Genomic DNA, 24,524 nt, shown 5'->3' with positions numbered 1-24,524 from the left:
TATAAAGCATCACAGATGTTCCTCACCTTCTTCAAGGAGATACTTGTTCCTCCTGTTGTAATCACACAAAATAATCCACATTCTAAGCAGAAGCGAGATTCTCCTGATGACATATGACAGCAAGACATCTACTATTGGTCTCATAAAATTGGGATATTTTGGGGGGTAAGAGTGAAAAGTCATCTGAAAAGATGTTCTATCTTTGAAACATGAGATGCTAGCACTGAACACTGTTAGAATCTGTAAAGCAATTATCTTTCAATGATAAAAAACTGAATTTTAAAAAATAAGAGGCAAGATTCTACTTTAGTCAATGTGAGAATAATTAAAAAAAAAGAAATGATTAAGTAGGGGTTTAAAATGCTTTTAGCACATTGTCAGTAGAGCATATTATTTAATAATATTTAAAGCAACTGTTAACTTTTTAATCTGGCATTGTTCAGGAATAAGTTTTCAATACAATGAAGTTCACTTCCACTAGGTAACACTTAACAGTGCATTGCAGAGTGAAAATTCTTTTGGCGTTAGAATGTCATTTGGATGTAAAAATACATCTTTTAAAAGTAGAACATTTCAAATACAACCAGAGCTTTAACAAAAAATAACTCTTAACATGGATGAAAGTTCATCATTTGAACCTTTACTCTTTAATGTGCTAGTGATAAGCTGCTCAGGGTAATGCTTATTTCTGAAGTTTCTATGTCCTTGCCCCTTTCAACCAACTGCCATTGTTTATTTTTCCTTGTATTCATTGGATTTGCCTCTACTTAGTTTCATCTCAGCATCTACAGTTGTTTTTAATATGTTGTGGGCTTAAAATCAGAGAACTAACCTTGACAAGACTGATAGTAGTATAAAGTAATCCTGAAGGAGTCTGGGTTGAAAGCTGAGCCATGCCATTCTCTAGCTATGGGGTCTTGGACAATTTGCTTAACATGTTTCTTCATCTACAAAAGGGGGATGATAGTAACTCACTTCATGGAGTTTTCAGAGAGTGAATTAAGTCTAGATATAAAGTGCTCAGAAGAGTGACTGGCACATAATGAGTGAAGTCACACTTAGGATCTAACTATTACAGCAAGGGCTTTATTAAGCACATAATTTTCACCAATTTCTCTGTTTGAGACTTAATTTTAGGGTTGATGCATACTGCCTCTCTTTTTCCTATTATCTTTCATGTTGATTTCTTATCCTCTCTTTCCTCATCTTCTCCAGAAGTCACCTATTGGGATTTCTCAGAAGATAGAAATTTCACCTTTCTCTTCTCTGGCCCCACTAAGTATTGCTGGTTGAAAGCTAATCTCTAAGTGTAAGATTCTAAACAGACATTCAGGGAAGCCTAAGAACTCATAGATATATTTATTAAATCCTTAAAAATTTCACATTTTAATTAATTAACAACACTTAAAAGACACAAGAGAATTCTATGTGCAGCCAAGATGGAGTAATAGGCACCTTTTAAAATCCTATAACAGCAGCTTTCTGACATTGGACATCAAGCGCTGCAGGACAGTTATGCCTGAGAGATCACACACAAGGTGAGCCCCAAATGGCTCCAGATCATTGCCTGATAATAGTTACCCAGCCCTCAATGCAAAGAAGGGGAACTCAGGAAGCTGGCAGACTCCCTCATTGGAGGAGACAGAGTTGGTAGTCTAAGGTCCTCAGCACAGAATCCCAGAGAGAAAGATAGACCTGCACGGGCAGAGAGGTTCAGGATCTGTGGAGGTTCTCCCCTGAATCTTCAGCTGAGTACAAATAAGTTCATTCATGTATACAAGAAAGCTACCTTGGTCGGGGAAACACGACTTGAAAGGATCTGAGGGAACAATCTCCATGTCTCACACAAAGCCAAGAATAGTTCATGTTCCTACCAGTCAGAGTGAAAAACCCTTGTAATTCGAGGGCATGAGGAAAAGTATGCAAAAGGCAATCACACTGGTAATGGGGAAAAATTAGCCCTAGAGAACGGCTTCCTTGGTTCTTTCCTTGGTTCACAAAGTTTAAAAGCAAGTCTCAAAAGGGTCAACTACTTTCAAGTAAGTTTGTTACATCTCTGAATAAAGCTCAAGAATATTATAGGAATATAAAAATATCCACTCCCAATAAGGGGGAGAGGGTGGAATTCACACTGTCTGGCATCCAATAAAAAATTACCAGGTGTGAAAAGAAGTAGGAAAATAAAATCCTCAATGAGGGGAAAATCAATCAATAGAAACTGATGCAGAAATGACTCAAAGGATAGAATGATTAGATAAGGGCATTAAATTATTGTAACTATTTTTATATACTCAAGAATGTATTGAATAATTGAGGAATAATTGAACATACTAAGTAGAGGCATGGAAGATATACAAAGACATAGACCAAATTCTAAATGAAAATACACCAGAAAGGATTACCTGCAGAACAGATAACACAAAAGAAAAGATTAGTCAACTTGAAGACATGGCAATAGAAACTAATAGGGAGAGAAAAAAGACTGAAAAAAGTGGAGAGCATCACGGAACTGCAGGACAATTTCAAGTGGTCTAATATGCATAAAGGCAATCCCCCAAGGTAAAGGATATCCTCAGAGGTAAAGCAGAGGACAAAGAGATTTGAAGAACGAACGGCTTAAAAATTTCCAAATTTGATGAAAGATGTAATCTACAGATCCAAAAGGAACAATAACCTCCCAAACCAAAGAAACATGAAGGAAACTCTGATAAGATACACTGTAAGCACATTGCCTAACAGCAGCCAGAGAAAAAGGACACGGCTGCATATGAAGGTATGAATGACAGCAGATCTCTTCTAGGAAACAGTGTAACTCAGGACTCAGTGGAGGTTTAATGTAGAAAAAGGGGGGAAAAAAACCTGTCAGTCTAGAATTCCATACCCAGTGAGAATGTCTTTCAAAAAACCAATACAAAAATGGTTTTTTGACACACATATACTATACTAGAAATTTGTCCATTTTATCTGTTCTTAAATGCATTGGCAAAGTTTGTTCATAGCATTATCTTGAGGTGAGGTGAAGTCGCTCAGTCGTGTCTGACTCTTTGCGACCCCATGGACTGTAGCCCGCCAGGCTCCTCCGTCCATGGGATTTTCCAGGCAAGAGTACTGGAGTGGGTTCCCCTTTCCTTCTTCAGAGGATCTTCCCCACCCAGGGATTGAACCCGGGTCTCCCGCAGTGTAGGCAGACACGTCTGAGCCACCTCTGCTGCCTATAATTATTTTCCATTTTCATTTCCTGTATTGGTTATTTGTTGTGATTTTTAAAAATTATTTAATGGGTTATAGATTTTTATATTTTCAAGGAGCTAACTTTTGACTCTACTTACTCTTTGGATTCTATTAATATTCTAGTCTTCAAATTCATTTCATGAAGGTCATTATTTTTAGCTTATTTGAGGTTAGCTGTTAGTTTCTAGTCTTAACTGAATTATAATGTAAGCATTTAAAGTATAAAATAAACTATAACTACCTTTGTGATGTCTCTAATGAATTTTCATTTATACAATTATTTATTACCACTCAGTTCTAACTATTTTTGATTTTTCCTCCTAAAAAGTGATAAAATGTTTCAACTCTTTCATTTACATCTTAGAAGACTATGTGTTCATTTCTTTTGCTCAGACTCTTTATACCCATTAAATCAAGTTTGTTAATTATGTTTTCAGAAACTTCTATTTTTATTTACTTGTGTGTGTGTGTTAGTCACTCAGTCATGTCTGACTCTCTGTGACCCCATGGACTGCAGCCTGCCAGGCTCCTCTGTCCACGGAATTCTCCAGGCAAGAATACTGGAGAGGGTTGCCATTTCCTTTTCCTTTATTTACTTCCATGTGCTTAATTAAAATTGTCAGCTTTGAAATTAGCATGTAAACTTTTATTATATGATATTGGACTTGATTTATTCATATGCTTTATATACTTTGAGAATATTTGCTTAGTGCATTCAAGTTTAAAATTACTATATTTTCCATGCAAATCAAATCTTTTGTCATAATTTAGTGACCTTTTCTATCCCTATAAAGGCTTTTGTTTTAAAGATTATATTACCTGATATTATCATAGTTACGAGGCTTTTCTTTTATTTATTATTTGCCGGAAGCATATCTTTTCACCCTTTTAAATGCAGCCTGAGTCTTTGTGTCTGAAAAGAACATTTAGCTTCTTTTTAATCTAATATGACAAATTCTTTTAGCTAGTCCATTTAGTCCAATGACATTATATATGTGTATATGTGTGTGTGTGTGTATGCGCTAGTGTATAAAGATTGAGAGAGAGAGACTTGTTCCTTCCGTCTTATATTGTTGTTTTTTTTTTTTCCTCTTTCCTGATTTTTAAATAATTCTTTCCCTTTCCTTCCAACTTTTGGGTTGACTATTTTGTATTTTTCCTCATTCAATTTCCTGTCCCATTCCGTTTTGAAGTTATATATTATCTAATATTAAGTGGGCACATTTGGAATCTTACCACACACAAAACTCAAGAAAGTCTAAAGTTAATTGGTTATTTTAAATCCTCTCTAAATCCTTTTCAAATACAAGCTTCTTAGAAAACTAACTGATTACTTCTTTCATGGCTTCAGTTCAGTTCAGTTGTTCAGTCGTGTATGACTCTTTGCGACCCCATGGACTGCAGCACTCCAGGCTTCCCTGCCCATCAACTTTCATGGTTTACAGGCTTCATTTTTAATTGTTTCATCCAATCCTCTCTTTTAAAACACTAATTTAAACAATTGATATTTCATTAGCCAGTTTTATACATTTTTTACCTATATGTCCATCAATTTCTTTGATTTCAATACTGCTTATATCTCAGGCATTTATTTATTTTTAAATGAATTAAATCCTTTAGAAGTCACTTTAATAAAATTATTTTGGCCTCAAACTCTTTCAATTTTTATTTACCTTTCTCTCACCTCTTTGAGGTATCATTCTACAGACTTGTCTTTGAACTACTACAGACACTGTGCAGGAAACCTGTGCCATGTGCTTAGCCGCTCAGTTGCGTCTGACTCTTTCAACCCCATAAATGTAACCTGCCAGGCTCCTGTGTCCATGGGATTTTCTAGGCAAGAATACTGGGGTGGGTTGCCATTTCCTTCTTCAGGGAATCTTCCCAACCCAGGAATCAAACCCAGGTCTCCTGAATTGCAGGAAGATTTTTTACTGACTGAGTTACAAGGGACAGGAAAATTATGGTTATGCATTAAGGCATGAATTCAAAACATCTATTTGAAATTATTTCATATTATTATAAGACCAAAACAGGCTTATTTTAGATGACTTTTAAAACCAACATGGCTGTATAAGTGATACTTTTTCACAACTCAGCAAGCTGATAGATCCAATTAATGCTTTAGATGAAATACCTTGTTGAAACAGTCAAAGTGAGTGCTATAGTAATCGTGTATAGTGACAGCTTAGATTACAGTTATCTATAAATGATGCTGAAAAGGTTAGGATAAGTGTATTAAAAAATAAGACTTCCCTAGTGGTCCAATGGTTGGGAATCTGATTGCCAATGCAGGGGTAATGGGTTTAGGCTCTGGTCCGAGAGGGTTCTGCATGTGTGGGACAAATGGGCTCATGTGTCACAACTACTGAGCCTGTGCTCCAGAGGCCATCAACCACAACTGCTGAAGCCTGTGCGCCCTAGAGCCCATGCTCTACAATACAAGAAGCCACTGCAATGAGAAGCCTGTGCACGGCAACTAGAGAGTGGCCCTCACTCACCACAGCTAGAGAAAATCCCGTGCAGCAATAAAGACCCAGTGCAGCTAAAATAAATAAACACAGAAATATAAAAAATAATTATTCCTGGATTTATTGTAAAATGGAACTTGGCCATGGTTGTTTCACACGGAACATGGTGATCACTTCCAAAGCAGCTCATATGGTTGACCAATTTTTTAAAAAGTTAATATGCTGTACACTCAAATTAATTGTACAAAGGAAGCCCCTTTGTACCCCTTTTGTGCACTACCCTCTCTCAGGGGTCTCTACTATCTTGTCTTCTAATACCTGGGCTGGTTTGGGAACAATATTTATCAATTAAGCACAAAACAGTACTGAAAAATGTTTTATGGAAATTAAACTTTGGGTGTAGTCATGCAGTCCTTCCTTCTATTTTACATGCATTTGGGTTGGATCTAAACCAAAAGACCCAGATGTTTTCAGGTAAAGATTTTTATGAGCCCAAAAGGTATGCATCTTCTCATACCTAGAGAAACAGTTTACGTCATGGACCGATGACTGGTCCTGGTTCCCCTGGCTAGCCCCTCCTCTAGGCCCCTTTGCAGCGTCTCTACTTCTATTAATCTTTGGGCCATGTATCTTTAACGTTCTTTTAAAGTTTCTTCTAGAACACAACAAATAAATGTCCAAGTGGTAGTATGACAAGAATATCCTTTGGCCAACACCCAGACAATGCTGGGACAAGCCTTATTATTCCATGGACTCTCATGTCCCTTGGTAAATGCACCCTGACAGAGAGCAGGCACTGGGACCCAGGACCCCACAATGCTCCTCTCCAGTTTGAAGAAGCCAGAGTGCTTATTGGTCCTTTCCCCAATGACCTGGGTCCCCATGGCTGGAGACAGGGAATGGTAGACAGTTAGTCATGAGCAGGGTGTTAATGGGCCAAAGATTTGACCCATAAATAAAAAGAGAGGGGAATATGGAACCCTATACCAAGGTCACAGGTGTGGAGCCCTGTACCAAGGTCACAAGATAAAAATCTCTGGAACTGACCAAGCTCCATAGCAACTGTTGCCATAAACCTCAGGATCTAAATCGGCGAGTTCCCTGATCCCATATTAGGTAAAATACCCACTCTAAAGCATCCTAAAGAAGGCTGAATGCCAAAGAATTGATGCTTTTGAACTGTGGTGTTGAAGAGTCTTGAGAGTCCCTTGGACTGCAAGGAGATCAAACCAGTCAATCCTAAAGGAAATCAGTTCTGAATATTCATTAGAAGGACTGATGCTGAAGCTGAAGCTCCAATCCTTTGACCAGCTGATGAGAAGAGCTGACTCACTGGAGAAGATGGTGATGCTGAGAAAGACTGAGGGCAGGAGGAGAAGGGGGCAGCAGAGGACAAGATGTTTGGATGGCATCACCAACTCAATGGATATGAGTTTGAGCAAGCTCTGGAAGATGGTGAAGGATAGGTGGACATGGCGTGCTGCAGTCCATGGGGTCACAAAGAATTGAACACGAGTGACTGAACAACAACAAACTGCATCCTAACCAGTTACCTATTGGCCACCATTCCAGCAAGAATTTTCTCTGTCTTGAGGCTATAAACATTGGCTACTAGCCTGTGAAAGGGTTTGGCTCTCCCTTGAGCTGCCTCACTGTTCTAACAGCATCTCCCACTCTAATAAACTTCATTCTTCTCTCAGTATATATATATATATATATATATATATATATATATAAACCCAAAGACAAAAATCTAACAATCCCTCTGCAGCCAACCCCCTGCCACCCCACCTCCCACCCAAAGGGATCCTCTTTGGAAGGAAATGAGCACTCTCTCATGCACTCATGTATGCAGAGCTGAGTGTGCATGCTGCATGTCTGCCTAAAGTTTTCCGTGTGCAGAGAATGGTAGGTATGAAAATACAGGCCATAAAGAGCTGGGTACTGCATGTGAATTATGCCCTGGCTCTGAACCGCTCCAAGGCACCAGCACAACTTCCAGGCAAAGAGAGAAGCCCCATGGAGTGAGGCTACACCACCGAGTTGTATAATCCGTGTGCGGAGGCTCTGGTTTCCCCCCTTTGGCATAAACACACACTACTGGGGCAGGCACATATTTGCATCTGCCTGTTCTTTCTGCTCTGGGAGAACCTGAGTGCTGAAAGTATGCCAACTCTTAATGGAAATCTGTTGCAAGTGAGGTGGCTTGAAAGGCTGCTTTCACCTGCAGAGTACAGTTAACTCTCTGCTATCTCCTGATGTGGTAAGATACGATATCAACACACTCTGGAGACCGCACATTGGAGTTGCTTTACAAATGGCTAGCTTTGATTTTAAATACTCCGCGCCAGGATTAAACCAATAAACGTGACTCCACTATTATACTGCTTTCATCACACAGGATAACAGATCACATAGAATTCATCTGAACAGTGTGGAATGCATCCTGGGGTTGGTTTCTGGAATGTCTGCAATGACCACATTGTTGCTATTTCTGCATTTTATCTATATTAAGCTACAGAAGATATTCTCAAGTGAAATAAACACAATGCAAGGGCCTTTCGTCTTGCATTTTAAAATTTAGATGAATTAATAAAGCCTTAATGTAATCATTTGGCCTGTTACTTTTGTTTCAAAACTGCAATCATGTTAGGGGTACATGCATCCATTCACTAAGTGCCTATAGGGGCCAGGTTGCTTTCCCATGTCATCTAATTTAGTTCTTGGGAAATATTTTTAATAAGGAATTTGAAGCCCAGAGTGATTACATAACTTCTCCAAGGTCACAAAGCCAATGACAAAATTAAGATTTAAAGTGCGGGTGAGTTTAAAACTGAAGCTTGTCCCCAAGGGAACACTTCTAAGACACTGTGGAAATAAAACAGTTAATGGTAAAGAATCATGCAATCTTTAGTTTTTTCAGTAAATTTTAACTGAATTTAACTGAGCATAGGAGGTATAGTTATGCCCATAGACGTTTTCTTCTTTATTATTCACATTCCTAAATAACTAGACCTGACTTTAAAATGCTATTAATATTTATCTGCTGCCATCTTATATCTGCAAAAGGCTTTACCATTTCAAAATCAAGTCACATTCATAAACACATTTAAATCTCATAATGTCCAGGTTAATAGAGGCATGTATTATTATAACTATTTTACCCAGAACTCCTCTTGAGCTGATTAAAAGTTTTGAATTAAATGAAACACCATGTTAGGATCTTTAGATACCGGAATTGTTGAAAGTCGGTTTTACTGTGCAGTCTCTATTTCCAGCCAGTGTGCTGTTCACATGCAGACTGTCCAAGCTGCATGAAGTCTGGACCACCCAGCAGTTCTCAGCTACAGGGTATTCCCTGCTCATCACCTCAAGGCTTGTGCCTCTAACGACTAAGACCATCTTTTCTTCCTGATCTCTCTGCATCTCAATGCCTGAACTATGTCAGTAACAACAGTGGCTCTTACTACGCAGAAGATACGGCCATGAGAGCTTTGAATGCCATTTAAGGCTCATAGAAATCCCTCAGACAACAAGATAGAGACCCAGGAAGGTTGACCAACTTCCCTAAAACCACACAAGCAAGTGATGCAAGCAGAATTCACACCCAGGTCTGCCTGGCTATAATGTTTGAGCTTTTAATACTAGCAGATTCATAGCTTAAGTGGGTAGTAGGTTCTGAAGTTAGTACAAAATTGGAAAATTGAGAAAAGCCAAAATTGTACCAGAGAGCTTTCAGTGAAAGTGAAGTCGCTCAGTTGTGTCTGACTCTTAGCGACCCCCTGGACACCAGGCTCCTCCGTCCATGGGATTTTCTAGGCAGTGTACTGGAGTGGGTTGCCAAACCTCTAAAGTACCACACCCGCCCACCTCTCGAGAACTCCAACACAAATAATCCCACTGTAGTACAAAATAGATCAAAGTATCTTTGGGTGGGCTACAGGTGAAGTGGCTGTTTTCTGTTTAGGTACCACATTGTACAAAAATATGAAAAGCATGCTCAGCTCAGTAGACTTTCATTTACTCTATAGGAGCCATTCCTTTGAGGGGTTTGTGCTCAATGAGGAACTTGCAGGAAAACACAGACTCAAGTTAGCAGACATGCTGCTCTGGGTTTACTTGGAATTTCAGGGGATGTATTCCACTCAGGAGAGCATTCCAAGTGTCATGAATATGTTACAGGTTTATGCTGTAAAATGCAGTATCAACATCACCAAAGCTATGATATAAGAGAAATGCATTTCTTAGGGTCAAAGAATCATTCAAAGTATTTGATTTCTAGAGGGAAAACTGCATGCCATTTGGTAATGTTGACCAAAATACATCCTGGAAATCAACTATATCAAGCTACTCTATGAAACACAAGATGGTTGGAAAATTCCACAAGTGGAAAGACAGAAATATTCTACCATGTTAAATTCTGTTCTGTCCCTTTCTCTCTCAGACTCCCCTCTCTCCTCGGCAAGTGTACCAACATTTGCAAATGAACAGAATCCACTATAGAATGCTACAGAATCTGCATATCTTTTACCTAGTCACTGAGAGAAAGTTGGATTGGGCTGGTTCCTTACTATTCAGTATGGACCTTTCTATTAGGCAAGGTTGTCATACGAAGGCATGAGGTTTCTGCCCAGACTACATAGAAATGCCTAAGGAAGGAACCCAGAGCCCTGATTTGATTGGTTATGGCCAAGTCCTGAAGGCTACACTACAAAAGCACAGTAGTGTGAGGACCTGGTCCTTTAGTTGACATGAATGCAAAGCCTCCTTCAACAACAGGAGAAGACATTCCAGTGTTAAGTATTGGAGATGATTTTTACTGCCTTCAGCCTAAAGCAGCTTCAAAAGATAATGCTCAGTTTTAACAGGAAAAAATAATTAAACTAATATTACAATTTCAAATAATTATCTTTGACACATAGCCTACAAAATCCAGTTGCTTGAGGTCTACTGAGATCAAAACAGATGCTCATTTATGTACATCCTTGGGAGTATGTTTGCACCTGACTAGCCTTGGCAGGATCAAAACCAGGGATTATTTGAGAGTTGTACTGGTATTGTCTGTTTCTGTCTATTTTTGCGCAAATTGTCAGACCTACTTTTGAAAGTTTTCTCAGGGTATGATCAGCACATGGATGTTACTAACCATGCGGACATATCCTGGAGGGATTCAGGGCCATTTCTTAAAGGAAGAAGTTTGGCCCTCTACTTCAGCACAGTTGTAGTTAGGAAACACAGACTAATTTTCAAAAATGTGTTTTTGAAAAGTGTTTGCTAAAGCTTACATGCATATCCTCTATCAGCAACTCAGAATGCCTAGCACTTTCGTTTCTTTTTAAAAATAACATTCTTACATCTTTATTATCTGGTTTCATGGGGGGGAAAAAAAAGCTAGTGAGAGAAGTGTTGGTGATGGATTCCTTCAGGCCTATATACTCCAGACTCATTCTGTGATTAAATCAGATTATCAACACACACCTAATGGGCTCATTCTTACTTTACAGGTGAGAACGCTGTCTCTGTGAAAATGCCCACAGTTTCAGCACTAGTGAGAAGCAAAAGTAAAGACTCATGCCCCGCCTTCCTGGCTGCCCACTCAGCCTTTCCACCATCTCATCCTGCTGCAGAGACACACGGCACAGCAGCCAGAGGAAGACACCCTCAGTGCCTAAACGTTTTAGCCTTCAGTAGTTTTAAAGAAAATCATAACTGTCCTCATAACCATCTGGTAACTCATAAAACTTATTATATCTTGTCCTATGATGAAAGTGAAAGATAAGAGTGAAAAAGTTGGCTTAAAACTCAACATTCAGAAAACCAAGATTATGGCATCTGGTCCCATTACTTCATGACAGATAGGGAACCAATAGAAACAGTGACAGACTTTACTTTTGGGGGCTCCAAAATCACTGCAGATGGTGACCGCAGCCATGAAACTAAAGACACTTGCTCCTTGGAAGAAAAGTTTTGACCAACCTAGACAGCATATTATAAAGCAGACACATTACTTTCCCAACAAAGGTATGTCTAGTCAAGGCTATGGTTTTTCCTGTGGTCACGTATGAATGTGAGAGTTGGACTATAAAGAAAGCTGAGCACTAAAGAATTGATGCTTTTGAACTGTGGTGTTGGAGAAGACTCTTGAGAGACCCTTGGACTGCAAGGAGATCCAACCAGTCCATCCTAAAGGAAATCAGTCCTGAATATTCATTGGAAGGACTGATGCTGAAGCTGAAACTCCAATACTTTGGCCCCCTGATGTGAAGAACTGACTCATTGGAAAAGACCCTGATGCTGGGAACAATTGAAGGCAAGAGGAGAAGGGGATGACAGAGGATGAGATGGTTGGATGGCATCACCGACTCAATGGACATGAGTTTGAGTAAGCTCTGGGAGTTGGTGATGGACAGGGGGGCCTGGTGTGCTGCAGTTCATGGGGTCGCAAGAGTCAGACACGACTGAGCAACTGAACTGACTGAACTGAATGATCCTAACATAATCATGAAATTTGGAATGATAAAAAGAAAACAACACATTCTTTGGAAGCAAGACCTGGGACTTTACTCAAAATACTCTTCATAGCAATATCATAAATAATCCACAAACATAATGGTTATAAAGAGCAATAATAAAACCAGAAAAATGCGTCATATTTTCTCCTATATTTATTGATCATTTTGTCAGCCCCATCATCTGTTATCTTTCTCAGCCAAAGCAGATGAAGTGAAGTGAAAACAATTATTTATAATTCTACAAACCATATACAGATGATGAGTTCAAGTTTTTAAAAACTGACAGGATTTTTGGATTTGAATAGGCATAGCCATAGCTAAGATATGCCAGCATTTAAAAGTATATACTGTTACTAGAAAGAAAATTAACACTGAAAAAAATTAATCTATAGAATGTTGAATTTCAGTCTGATCATTTTGAGAAATTTAAATTTATTGGATTAAAAATAATCAAACTGCAAATTAAATGAAAAGTGGTAGTAAAGATTTGAATTTTAAAAGGATATGAAAAATGAATATTTTATACTATTTGGAATACACAGAAAACCATAAAAGAGAAAATATAAATTTTCCATGAACTCATTGACAAGAAGTACTCTGTTAATGCTTTCGTTTATTTCCAGTTTTATACAAATACATGTAAAAATACTATTTATAAAACTGGGTAAAATTATATCAGTTTTCTACTATGACTTGCTAAATTAAACCATTAGCATGTGTTCATGTAAATCACCTTCAAAACATTCTTAGGAGATTCATTTTTAGGAAATACCATTAGATGGCTAGACAAATATTTTTAGTTATTTCTGTCTCTTTTAGGGGGCAGATACCAGTGATTCCCATTTTTCACAATTATATATAACTTCAGGATGAACAATCTACAAAAAAACTTGTGTGTGATCTCTACTGATTTCCTTGGGTTATGGTATTAGAAGTAAAAATCCTTTTTCAAGAACTATGAACAGTTTAAGGATTATTAACTTGTTTTGTAAAATTGCCTGTCAGAAATGCCCCATTTTTTGCTTCTTAAACAAAAATAAAAACAAAATCTTACCAGTTTCAGAGATGGTAAAATATTATATTTTTATTTTGTTTGTATTAGTTAAAAGAGAAAGAACTTTTTTTTTAAACCCAACTTATAGAACAATTCTGGGTCTTTTTTTTTTGTGACCTGGTTGTTATTTATTTTTACTTTTTATTGTTAAAAGTTTTAAAAAATTCAGTACATGTATCACTTTGACGTCAGTATATTTTTCTAATTTGCTCCTAAGAAACCTGTATGCTGGTCAAGAAGCAACAGTTTGAACCAGACATGGAAGAATGAACTGATTCAAAATCAGAAAAGGAGTACTGTAGATTGTACAAGATATTGTCAAGGCTGTATATTGTCATCCTGCTTATTTAACTTATATGGAGACTACATCATTTGCTAATCCAGTGTTTGTGGTGACTTTATCAAACAGAACTCCTGTGAATAAGTTCAGTTCAGTCACTCAGTTGTGTCCGACTCTTTGCAACCCCACAGAGCGCAGCACGGCAGGCTTCCCTGTCCATCACCAACTCCTGGAGCCTATTCAAACTCATGCCCATCACGTTGGTGATGCCATCCAACCATCTCATTCTCTGTTGTCCCCTTCTCCTGCCTTCAATCTTTCCCAGCATCAGGGTCTTTTCCAATGAGTCAGCTCTTTGCATCAGGTGGCCAAAGTACTGGAGTTTCAGCTTCAGCATCAGTCCTTCCAATGACTATTCAGGACTGATTTCCTTTAGGATGGACTGGTTGGATCTCCTTGCAGTGAATAATGAGTGTCAACTGTAATTAATGACCAATGGGAGTATTAGGTTGGTGCAAAAGTAATTGCGGTTTTGCATTGTTGATCTTTGCCATTTGATATCAGAATACTTAAACAAATGGGGTTATATTATATATCATTTTAACACACATTTCTCACTTTATGTATTTTTGCTAATGACTTATTACTTGCTATTTATTTTATGTTTATTTTCGACTGTAGAAATGATGTTAGACAAAAAGAAAATTCGAGTCATTTTTTATTCAAGTTCAAGAACTGGACATGGAACGACAGACTGGTTTCAAATAGGAAAAGGAGTACATGAAGGCTGTATATTGTCACTCTGCTTATTTAACTTATATGCAGAGTACATCATGAGAAACGCTGGACTGGAAGAAACACAAGCTGGAATCAAGATTGCCGGGAGAAATATCAATAACCTCAGATATGCAGATGACATCACCCTTATGGCAAAAAGTGAAGAGGAACTAAAAAGCCTCTTGAAAAAAGTGAAAGTGGAGAGCGAAAAAGTTGGCTTAAAGCTCAACATTCAGAAAATGAAGATCATGGCATCTGGTCCCATCACTTCATGGGAAACAGATAGGGAAACAGTGGAAACAGTGTTTGACTTTCTTTTTTTGGGCTCCAGAATCACTGCAGATGGTGATTGCAGCCATGAAATTAAAAGACACTTACTCCTTGGAAGGAAAGTTATGACCAACCTAGATAGCATATTCAAAAGCAGAGACATTACTTTGCCGACTAAGGTCCATCTAATCAAGGCTATGGTTTTTCCTGTGGTCATGTATGGATGTGAGAGTTGGACTGTGAAGAAGGCTGAGCACCGAAGAATTGATGCTTTTGAACTGTGGTGTTGGAGAAGACTCTTGAGAGTCCCTTGGACTGCAAGGAGATCCAACCAGTCCATTCTGAAGGAGATCAGCCCTGGGATTTCTTTGGAAGGAATGATGCTAAAGCTGAAACTCCAGTACTTTGGCCACCTCATGTGAAGAGCTGACTCATTGGAAAAGACTCTGATGCTGGGGGCAGGAGGAGAAGGGGACAACAGAGGATGAGATGGCTGGATGGCATCACGGACTCAATGGATGTGAGTCTGAGTGAACTCCGGGAGATGGTGATGGACAGGGAGGCCTGGTGTGCTGCGATTCATGGGGTTGCAAAGAGTCGGACACGACTGAGCGACTGAACTGAACTGAACTGAAAATGGGTCATAAAGCAGTGGAGACAACTTGCAACATCAACAATGCACTGGGCCCAGGAACTGCTAACAAATGCACAGTGCAGTGGTGGTTCAAGAAGTTTTGCAAAGGAGATGAGAGCCTGGAAGATGTGGAGCTTAGTGGCCCATCATCAGAATTTGACAATAAACCAATTGAGAGCAATCATCCAAACTGATCCTCTTAGAACTACAAGAGAAGTTGCCAAAGAACTCAACATTGACCATTCTAAGGTCATTTGGCATTTGAAGCAAATTGGAAAGGGGAAAAAACTTGTTAAGTGAGTGCTTCATATGCTGACTAAAAATCAAACATTTTTAAGTGTCACCTTCTCTTATTTTACACAACAACAAAGCACCATTTCTGGACTGGATAGTGATGTGCGATGAAAAGTGGATTTTATATGACAACCAGTGACAACCGGCTCAGTGCTTCGACTGAAAAGAAGCTCCAAAGCCAAACTGGCCCCGAAAATGGTCATGGCCACTGTTTGGTGGTCTGCTGCCTATCTGATCCACTGCAACTTTTTGAATCCCAATGAAACCATTACATCTGAGAAGTATGCTCAGCAAATCGATGAGATGTACTGAAACCTCCGATGATTGCAGCCAGCATTGGTCAACAGAAAGGGCCCAACCCTTCAACACCTTACCACATGTCACACAACCAATGCTGGTGCACTGGGATGACCCTGAGGGATGGTATGGGGAGGGAGGTGGAAGGGGGGTTCAGGATGGGGAACACGTGTACACCCGTGGTGGATTCATGCTGATGTATGGCAAAACCAATACAATATTGTAAAGTAATTAGCCTCCAATTAAAAGAAATAAATTTATATTGAAAAAAGTTCAAAAAAAAAGTTGAACGAATTGGGCACAAAGTTTTGCTTCATCCTCCATATTCACCTGACCTCTCACCAACTGACTACCACTTCTTCAAGCATCTTGACAGCTTTTTGCAAGGGAAACACTTCCACAACTAGCAGGAGGCAAAAATGTTTTTCAAGAGTTCCTCAAATCCTAAAGCATGGATTTTTATGCTACAGGAATAAACAAAAATATTCCTTGTTGGCAAAAATGTATTGATTGTAATGGTTTCTATTTTGATTAATAAAGATGTATTTGAGCTTAGTTAGAATGAATTAAAATTCATGGTACAAAACTGCAATTACTTTTTCATCAACCTAATAGTTACCAGGTAGTATGAATCGAAAAAGGAGAGTGAAAAAGCTGGCTTGAAGCTCAACATTCAAAAAACTAAGATCATGGTATCCAGTCCCATCACTTCACGCCAAATAGATGTGGAGAAAGTGGAAGCAGTGACAGATTTTATTTTCCTGGGCTGCAAAACCACTGCAGATGGTGACAGCAGCCATGAAATTAAAAGACACTTGCTCCTTGGAAGGGTAGCTGTGACAAACCTAGAGAGCATATTAAAAAGCAGAGACATCACTTTGCTGACAATGGTTCGTACAGATAAAGCTATGGTTTTTCCAGTAGTCATGCATAGATGTGAGAGGTGGATCATAAAGAAGGTTGAGCAAAACAGAATTGATGCTTTTGAATTGGAGAGTCCCTTGTACTGCAAGGAGATCGAATCAATCCATCCTAAAGGAAATCAACCCTGAATATTTATTGGAATGACTGATGTTGAAGCTCCAATTTTGGCTACCTGATGCAAAGAACTGACTCATGGGAAAAGACCCTGATGCTGGGAAAGACAGAAGGAGAAGGAGGTGGCAGAAAATGAGATGGTTAGATAGCATCACCAACTCAATGGCCATGAATTTGAGCAGACGCAGGGAGATAGTGGAAGACAGAGGAACCTGGCGTGCCACAGTCAAAGGGGTGACGAGTTGTGCGACATGACTTAATGACTGAACAACAAACCATGAACTGAAGAAGTTAAAAAGCAGGAGATTCTCACAGAAACAGCCAGGTTTCCTGGAGGACAGGCATGGGCAGCGTCGTGCTCAAGGAAGCATCATTTAGGTCTATTTCCAATTCACCAAGTGCCATGGTTAAGAGCTATTCTGGACAAAAATTTAATACTACACTACTTTTATGGGAAGAATTTTTTAGCACAATTTTTTGGTACCAGCTCTCGGGCTCTGAAGATGAAAAATACCAGTAACACATTTTCTTTAAGAACTGACTATTCAATTTCATAAAAGTAGAGCTCAACCATATTCTTCTAGTTTGGAGGCTACAAGTTGAACCAGAAGCAGCTGGTCTACATAATGAAAATTATAGAACTATTCTAGACAGATTGTATTATTAGAGTAACTAGTGTATGACTTTTATTCAGATTTATAAATACTAATTAATTAAATCCATTAATGTTAAAGCATGTGATGAAATGTGTAACGTTCCCTTGATGTGCACTCACATTGATGTTGGAGAAACAATTATATTTTAGTGCAATGCTTCATAAGAACAAATTGAACTTGGAAATGAAAATGCAAAAAAAAAAAAAAAATAGCAGGTTCATTCTGAAAGTTGTCCAGCAGAAAGCTTTCCACTAAAATTCCTAGCAAATAAAAGAGAAATGAATAAATAAGAAGGAAAGAGTGGTAAAACATTTGAAATTAGAATCAGAGGTTTTGTTGTTGGAATTTGTTCTTGGCAGGATGGCCTCTAGAACTGAATTATTCAGAAGTTGAAGAACTTGAATTCCTGGCAGTAATTAAACTACCTAGACCAGCATGGGATGTCTGCTGGTAAGAAGAGGCAGTGGCAAGTCTACCTGGGAAACCAAATAGAAAGAACTGCATTAAGATGCTACCATGTGTGAGGATAAAGCAGGGATGAAAGAGAAACTAGGGCAATATATGAAATGAGCCTGTAAATTGCTTATCTGCATGTAAAAAATTAGATGTAAAGTATATATATGTGTGATATTAACATAATCGCTCAGAAGTAAAATAGATATTTTTCTTCATGTGGTTAACTAAAAAATCAAGTGCTGTGATTGGGTAACTAATATTGAAGGAGAAATCAGAGGAGAGAAAAGGTCTTGATCCCAAATCCAATGTCCACTTTAACACAATCTATTGCATAATTACTAATATATTTTTAGGTAAAATTTATTTCTAACATTGCATAATTTTCATTTATAAAAACTACTTAAAAAAAAAACTGGTGATTTTATGAGGACAATAGTATCAAACATATTTTAACGCTTTGTGAGAAACTGATCTATCTTATTTTGGAATTCTAACCGGACATGGGACAATAGACTGATTCAAAACTGGGAAAGGAGTCTGTCAAGGCCATATACTGTCACCCTGCTTATTGAACTTATATGCAGGGTACATCATGAGAAATTCCGGGCTGGATGAAGCACAAGCTGGAAACAAGACTGCCAGGAGAAATATAAACAACCCCAGATGTAGATGATACCATTCTAATGGTAGAAAGTGAAGAGGAACTAAAGAGTTTCTTGGTGAGGGTGAAAGAGGAGAGTGAAAGAGGAGAGGGGATAAAGTTGGCTTAAAACTCAACATTCAAAAACTAAGAGTATGACATCAGATCCCATCACTTCATAGCAAACAAATGGGGGAAAAGTGGAAATGGTGACGGATTTTATTTTCTTGGGCTCCAAAACACTGTGGACAGTGACTGCAGCCAGGAAATTAAAAGACACTTGCTCCTTGGAAGAAAAGCTATGACAAACCTAGAAAGCACATTAAAAAGCAGAGACATAAGTTTGCTGACAAAGGTCCATCTAGTCAAAGCTATTGTTTTTCCAGTAGTCATGCACGGATGTGAGAGTTAAACCATAAGCAAGGCTGCGTGCTGAAGAATCGATGCTTTTGAACTGTGGGGCTAGACAAGACTCTTGAAAGTTCCTTGGACAGCAAGGAGATCAAACCAGTCAATCCTAAAAGAAATCAACCCTGAATATTCATTGGAAGGACTGATGCTGAAGCTGAAGCGCCAATACTTTGACAACCTGATGCGAAGAGAAGACTCATTGGAAAAGACCCTGAAGCTGGGAAAGACTGAGGGCAGGAAGGAAAGAGGGGAACAGGGGATGAAATGGTTAGATAGCACCGCTGACTCAGTGGGCATGAACCTGAGCAAACTCTGGGATAGAGTGAAGGAGAGGGTGGTCTGGGGTGCTGCAGTCCATGGGGTCACAAAGATTCGGACATGGTGACTGAACGACAATGACATATGAACTGTTTATCTGCTGGATAATTTGATATGACTAACCTTGCATTATTGCTACTTGTGTGATTGTGTAATTGTTTTATTGCCCCTTCTTTGTCATCCTTCTAGTGTTTATTTTGGTTTTGCAAACTTGCTAGTCATTCTATAAATATTTGTTGAAATTTACTCTTCCTTTAAAATGTTTCTTGAATTATTTTATCTTCTTTCTCATGCATAGCTGCCACCTTGGTTCCTTCCTCATTCTTCCTCGTCTTCCTGCCTAGATCGCAGCAGGAGCCGTTATCTAACTAGCTTTGTTCTTCCAGAATTTCTGGGTCCAGGGGTCTGGTGAAGGGATATGCTGGCTTGCTTGGTGGTGATCTGATGCATGAGAAATTGATTACTAATAAATATTAAATATTATGGCCTCCAATAATCAACTCTAATAAATTAGACCAGTTGTCTGTATAGTAGTATCACTTTTTCTACTTACTCAGCTACCCAACACACTTTCTTGAAAAGGAAAGAAAAGGATAGGGTACAGATAGAACACTGGGAATCAGGTATAAGTCTGGATATGCCGAGGGTAACATAACATGCAAGTAAATATTTTCAGTTGATAGATATTGAGAACACTTCTAATTAGAAGATGCAAACTCTCAGGTGAAGAACTGAGAACATTTTTTATCAACTAGCTTCTTCAGTTATTTCTCATTTTCCATAATATTAGTTTTTCATTCAATCACTCCCATATCTTTACTATCTCTTGACTATATTCCTGATGAGTCTTACCAACTACAATGGCTTCTTCCAAATTAAATCCCACATCTTACACAGTTTCTTCCAAAATCATGTCAGCCTGCAATGATCTTTCCATCAGTCTTCTAAAGGAAGCATCTTTGGAGCTACACAATTCATACTCACTCAACATCCTGCTCTGACACATTATTTAACACTCATGTGCTTTAATACCCTCTAAACTTTCAATGGGGAGAGACCATATCTTGCATAACCCCTTACCATTCATAAACTCGAATCAAATGCCATTATGCCCTTGCAGTTCTTAAGTCAGTGTTATACATTAGAACTGAATGCTTTCAAGGGGAGGATTAAGTGAATTTATAAAACTAAAGCCTAACTTCGAGACTATTTCTTGAGTCTTTATATTTTCCATAAAAATGCTCTTTCTGTGAGATACCAGGGTTATACTTACACAGTTTGGTCACATTACTCTGTGGTGACATCTTACTTGGGTGGTCACAGAGCATGGAGACATTGATCTAGAAAAGGACTCTGAAGTCCCGAGGATACAAGTGACTTTCCTGGTGGCCCCCAAAGTAATACAGCTATTGCAGCAGCTTGAGTCACTAATAAGTAGGAATTTACCAATGGTTAATTTTTACTTACAATTTTCTGAAATTGATTACATAACTTTAGCTTCAGAATGAACATAATAATGTTTTCCATCCTCTCTCCTTCCAATGATCCATGACAGAATACAGTGCAATAGTTAGATTATTGTGGGTTTTGGTATTTATCACTTACTAGCCATGTGTCTCCGAACCTCAGTGTCCTTGTCTCTAATAAAGATATGATGATAATACCCACTTGGTAGGATGGTTGGGAAGGTTAACAAAATAATGCATATAAAAAACCTTCAATAAAAGGTAGCCATGACAATTATGAAGCTTTTTAATTATATTTCTGCACCTTTGTGACTATCTTTTGAGGCATATTGAGTGATATAAGGAACATTATTCTTTTAGTGCAATCATTGCTATTATCTGTTTTTAAGGAAGAAATTAACTCTTCTGGACACCTGAGATGAACTTTCACATGCTACCTCATTTAATTGCAAAGTAGATGTTTAGGAGGGAGTTTCGTCTAGTGTTTAAAAAATAGACTCTGGAAACAAATTGCCTGTGTTCAAAATCCTGGCCCTGTGACTTCCCAGCTTTGTATCCTTGAGAACGTAAGACTTAACTGCGCTTTGACTGCCTTTCTTTTTCTTGGAAAATGTCAGTAAAGAGTGTTGTGAGGATCAAAGGACCCATAAGTAGAGCACTTAGTCTGGTTTCAGAGTAGACACTCAGTTTACATTGTGGCCGCTCTCTAGTTCTTGTTTTAAGTTAGAACACTGAGGCTCAGTTTCCTGCCGAAGGTAATATGATGTAAATTAGGATTTGGCTGAGTTAGATTTGAACTCAGATCCCCATGGCTTTAAAGCTTGAGCTCTTCTCATTTTCCACTGTGCTGCCACCATATGCCTTTCATTAGGTTGGTTGGTTTGTTTAACATGGCAACTTTACAACACGTCACTTTCACGTCTCTGATGCCAAGTGAGGTGAAACATAGCTTTAAGCAGGCAGGGCACAGAAACACTCCTCTGGGTAACACTTACAAGGGACTATGAATATATTTAGAAATTTCTCTGGAAAATTGTCTTAGGGTATTCAAAAAACACACGTATGTGTAGAACTAAATGACTTTGCTCTACATCCAAAACAAACACGACGTCGTTAATCAACTGTACTCCAATATAAAATAAAAAAAAAAAAAGGATACAGGCAAAGAATGACTGTGTCCTTAGTTTGAGTGAGGAAATAGTAACCAGCACAGAGCTTCAGTGGCACAAGGAAACCAAACCAAGGAACATGAAACCAAGGCCAAACCAAGGCCCCAGGGGTCTGCCCAGGGACCACATTTAGGTGGAGACCAGTGCCTACTTATTTGTCTAACCAGCAGTTAAACAGGAAGAAAGGGAAAAATAGAAAAATAGAAATCTTTGGGTTAAAAATCATCTTCTAACTACAGAGCCGCCAAAAAAATTTTTTTTCTTTTCCTTTGAAAAACATCCCTTCGTATTGCAGTCGAGGCAATGGGCAATGATTTTTCCATAACTCAAGTCATCAACGCCTCAGCTTGGCAGGTGAAAGCCAGCACTGTACAAGGAGTAGCTTCCAGCAAATTGAAAACACAAAGGAAAATGGAGGGCTCCCCTGTGAGTTTCTTATATTAAATATATGTGTTCTCTTCTTGGGAAGTCTTGTGAAAATCAGTATCTTTGTTAGGTACGTTTATCACAGCACACGATTTTATAATGGTTAATAATAAGGGAATCAGAGGTGTGCTGATTATTTGCCTTCCTGGGAGTAATTGTCAAACAGCCTTTATGTGCTTTGCAAGGGCTGTAAAGTGGTTTAGCAACATGTTTAATTCTCACTGGGAGGTGGCAATGTATCAGGCTGATGGAATATGTATCACGTCAAAATGTCAGAGACAGAGTGTCAAACCATAAATAGATGCTTTTAGCAGGTAAAGTCTTGCATTGGAGCGGATATTTTGAATTCTCTGGAGAGCTTTTAAATTTGCACATAATTCTCAGTAATAATTTACAGAACATTTTTGTGATGTATGAACAGCACTGTGCTAGAGACCAAGATTCCCACATATTGGGTAGAGGACCACAGCCCTTTTGAGGTTGTTCTTGGCTTAAATTCGTTCATTGTTCCCTGCTTCTCGGAATGGAAAGGTGGGTTTTTAAGCATTTTCTGAAAACCCAGTGACTGTATCTGTTAAGTTGGGAGGGAGAGGGAATGGGTGTATATTAGGCAGTAATTCTGAGGAGGCTGAAAAGGGATGAGGTAAACTGCATCCAGCCAGGGATGAGAGAGGAAAGTAAGGCCAGACTGGATAATGAATACCCAAGAGGTGGTGTGTTCCAGTGCCTGGAAAAAGCAGCAAACAAGTTGGGCATAGCAGTCATAAGTGTGCCTACAACAGAAAGGATAAAGGAGAACAAGGGGGTAGATCCGAGCTAGTAGGACCTGGGTACAGGCAGGAGCAGGGCTGCTAAGTCAGGGGGACGGCAGGACTTGCAGAAGCAGAGCTGTGTCTGCCCTTTGAGGTGGTGACGGATGGTCATGACGTCAGCACACTTAGGAGTCAAAGGTAAGACTGAGAATTCAGAAGAAATCAGGTGACAATTTCTCATTTCTCCCTCCCCTCAGCCCTTGGCAACCACTGTTACACATTCTGTCAATATTAATTCCAAACTCATTCTATGAAGCCACCATCACCCTAATACCAAAACCTGACAAAGATGTCACAAAAAAAGAAAACTACAGGCCAATATCACTGATGAACATAGATGCAAAAATCCTCAACAAAATTCTAGCAATCAGAATCCAACAACATATTAAAAAGATCATACACCATGACCAAGTGGGCTTTATCCCAGGGATGCAAGGATTCTTCAATATCCGCAAATCAATCAATGTAATTCACCACATTAACAAATTGAAAAATAAAAACCATATGATTATCTCAATAGATGCAGAGAAGGCCTTTGACAAAATTCAACATCCATTTATGATAAAAACTCTCCAGAAAGCAGGAATAGAAGGAACATACCTCAACATAATAAAAGCTATATATGACAAACCCACAGCAAACATTATCCTTAATGGTGAAAAATTGAAAGCATTTCCCCTAAAGTCAGGAACAAGACAAGGGTGTCCACTTTCACCGCTACTATTCAACATCGTTCTGGAAGTTTTGGCCACAGCAATCAGAGCAGAAAAAGAAATAAAAGGAATCCAAATTGGAAAAGAAGAAGTAAAACTCTCACTGTTTGCAGATGACATGATCCTCTACATGGAAAACCCTAAAGACTCCACCAGAAAATTACTAGAGCTCATCAATGAATATAGTAAAGTTGCAGGATATAAAATCAACACACAGAAATCCCTTGCATTCCTATACACTAATAATGAGAAAGTAGAAAAAGAAATTAAGGAAACAATTCCATTCACCATTGCAACGAAAAGAATAAAATACTTAGGAATATATCTACCCAAAGAAACTAAAGACCTATATATAGAAAACTATAAAACACTGATGAAAGAAATCAAAGAGGACACTAATAGATGGAGAAATATACCATGTTCATGGATTGGAAGAATCAATATAGTGAAAATGAGTATACTACCCAAAGCAATTTACAAATTCAACGCAATCCCTATCAAGCTACCAGCCATATTTTTCACAGAACTAGAACAAATAATTTCAAGATTTGTATGGAAATACAAAAAACCTCGAATAGCCAAAGCAATCTTGAGAAAGA

General features: G+C 38.6%; 1 protein-coding gene across 1 annotated transcript in view; it reads right to left on the bottom strand.

Moving 5' to 3' along the window:
- Nucleotides 1–24,524, bottom strand: part of CNTNAP2 (contactin associated protein 2) — a 1,643,722-nt gene that overhangs the window by 330,956 nt on the left and 1,288,242 nt on the right. The gene's annotated exons all lie outside the window — the stretch shown is intronic.

This window comes from Capricornis sumatraensis, chromosome 5 (genome assembly GCF_032405125.1).
Source record: "Capricornis sumatraensis isolate serow.1 chromosome 5, serow.2, whole genome shotgun sequence".
Taxonomy (NCBI): Eukaryota; Metazoa; Chordata; class Mammalia; order Artiodactyla; family Bovidae; genus Capricornis; species Capricornis sumatraensis.
This window is presented reverse-complemented; position numbering and strand designations above follow the sequence as displayed.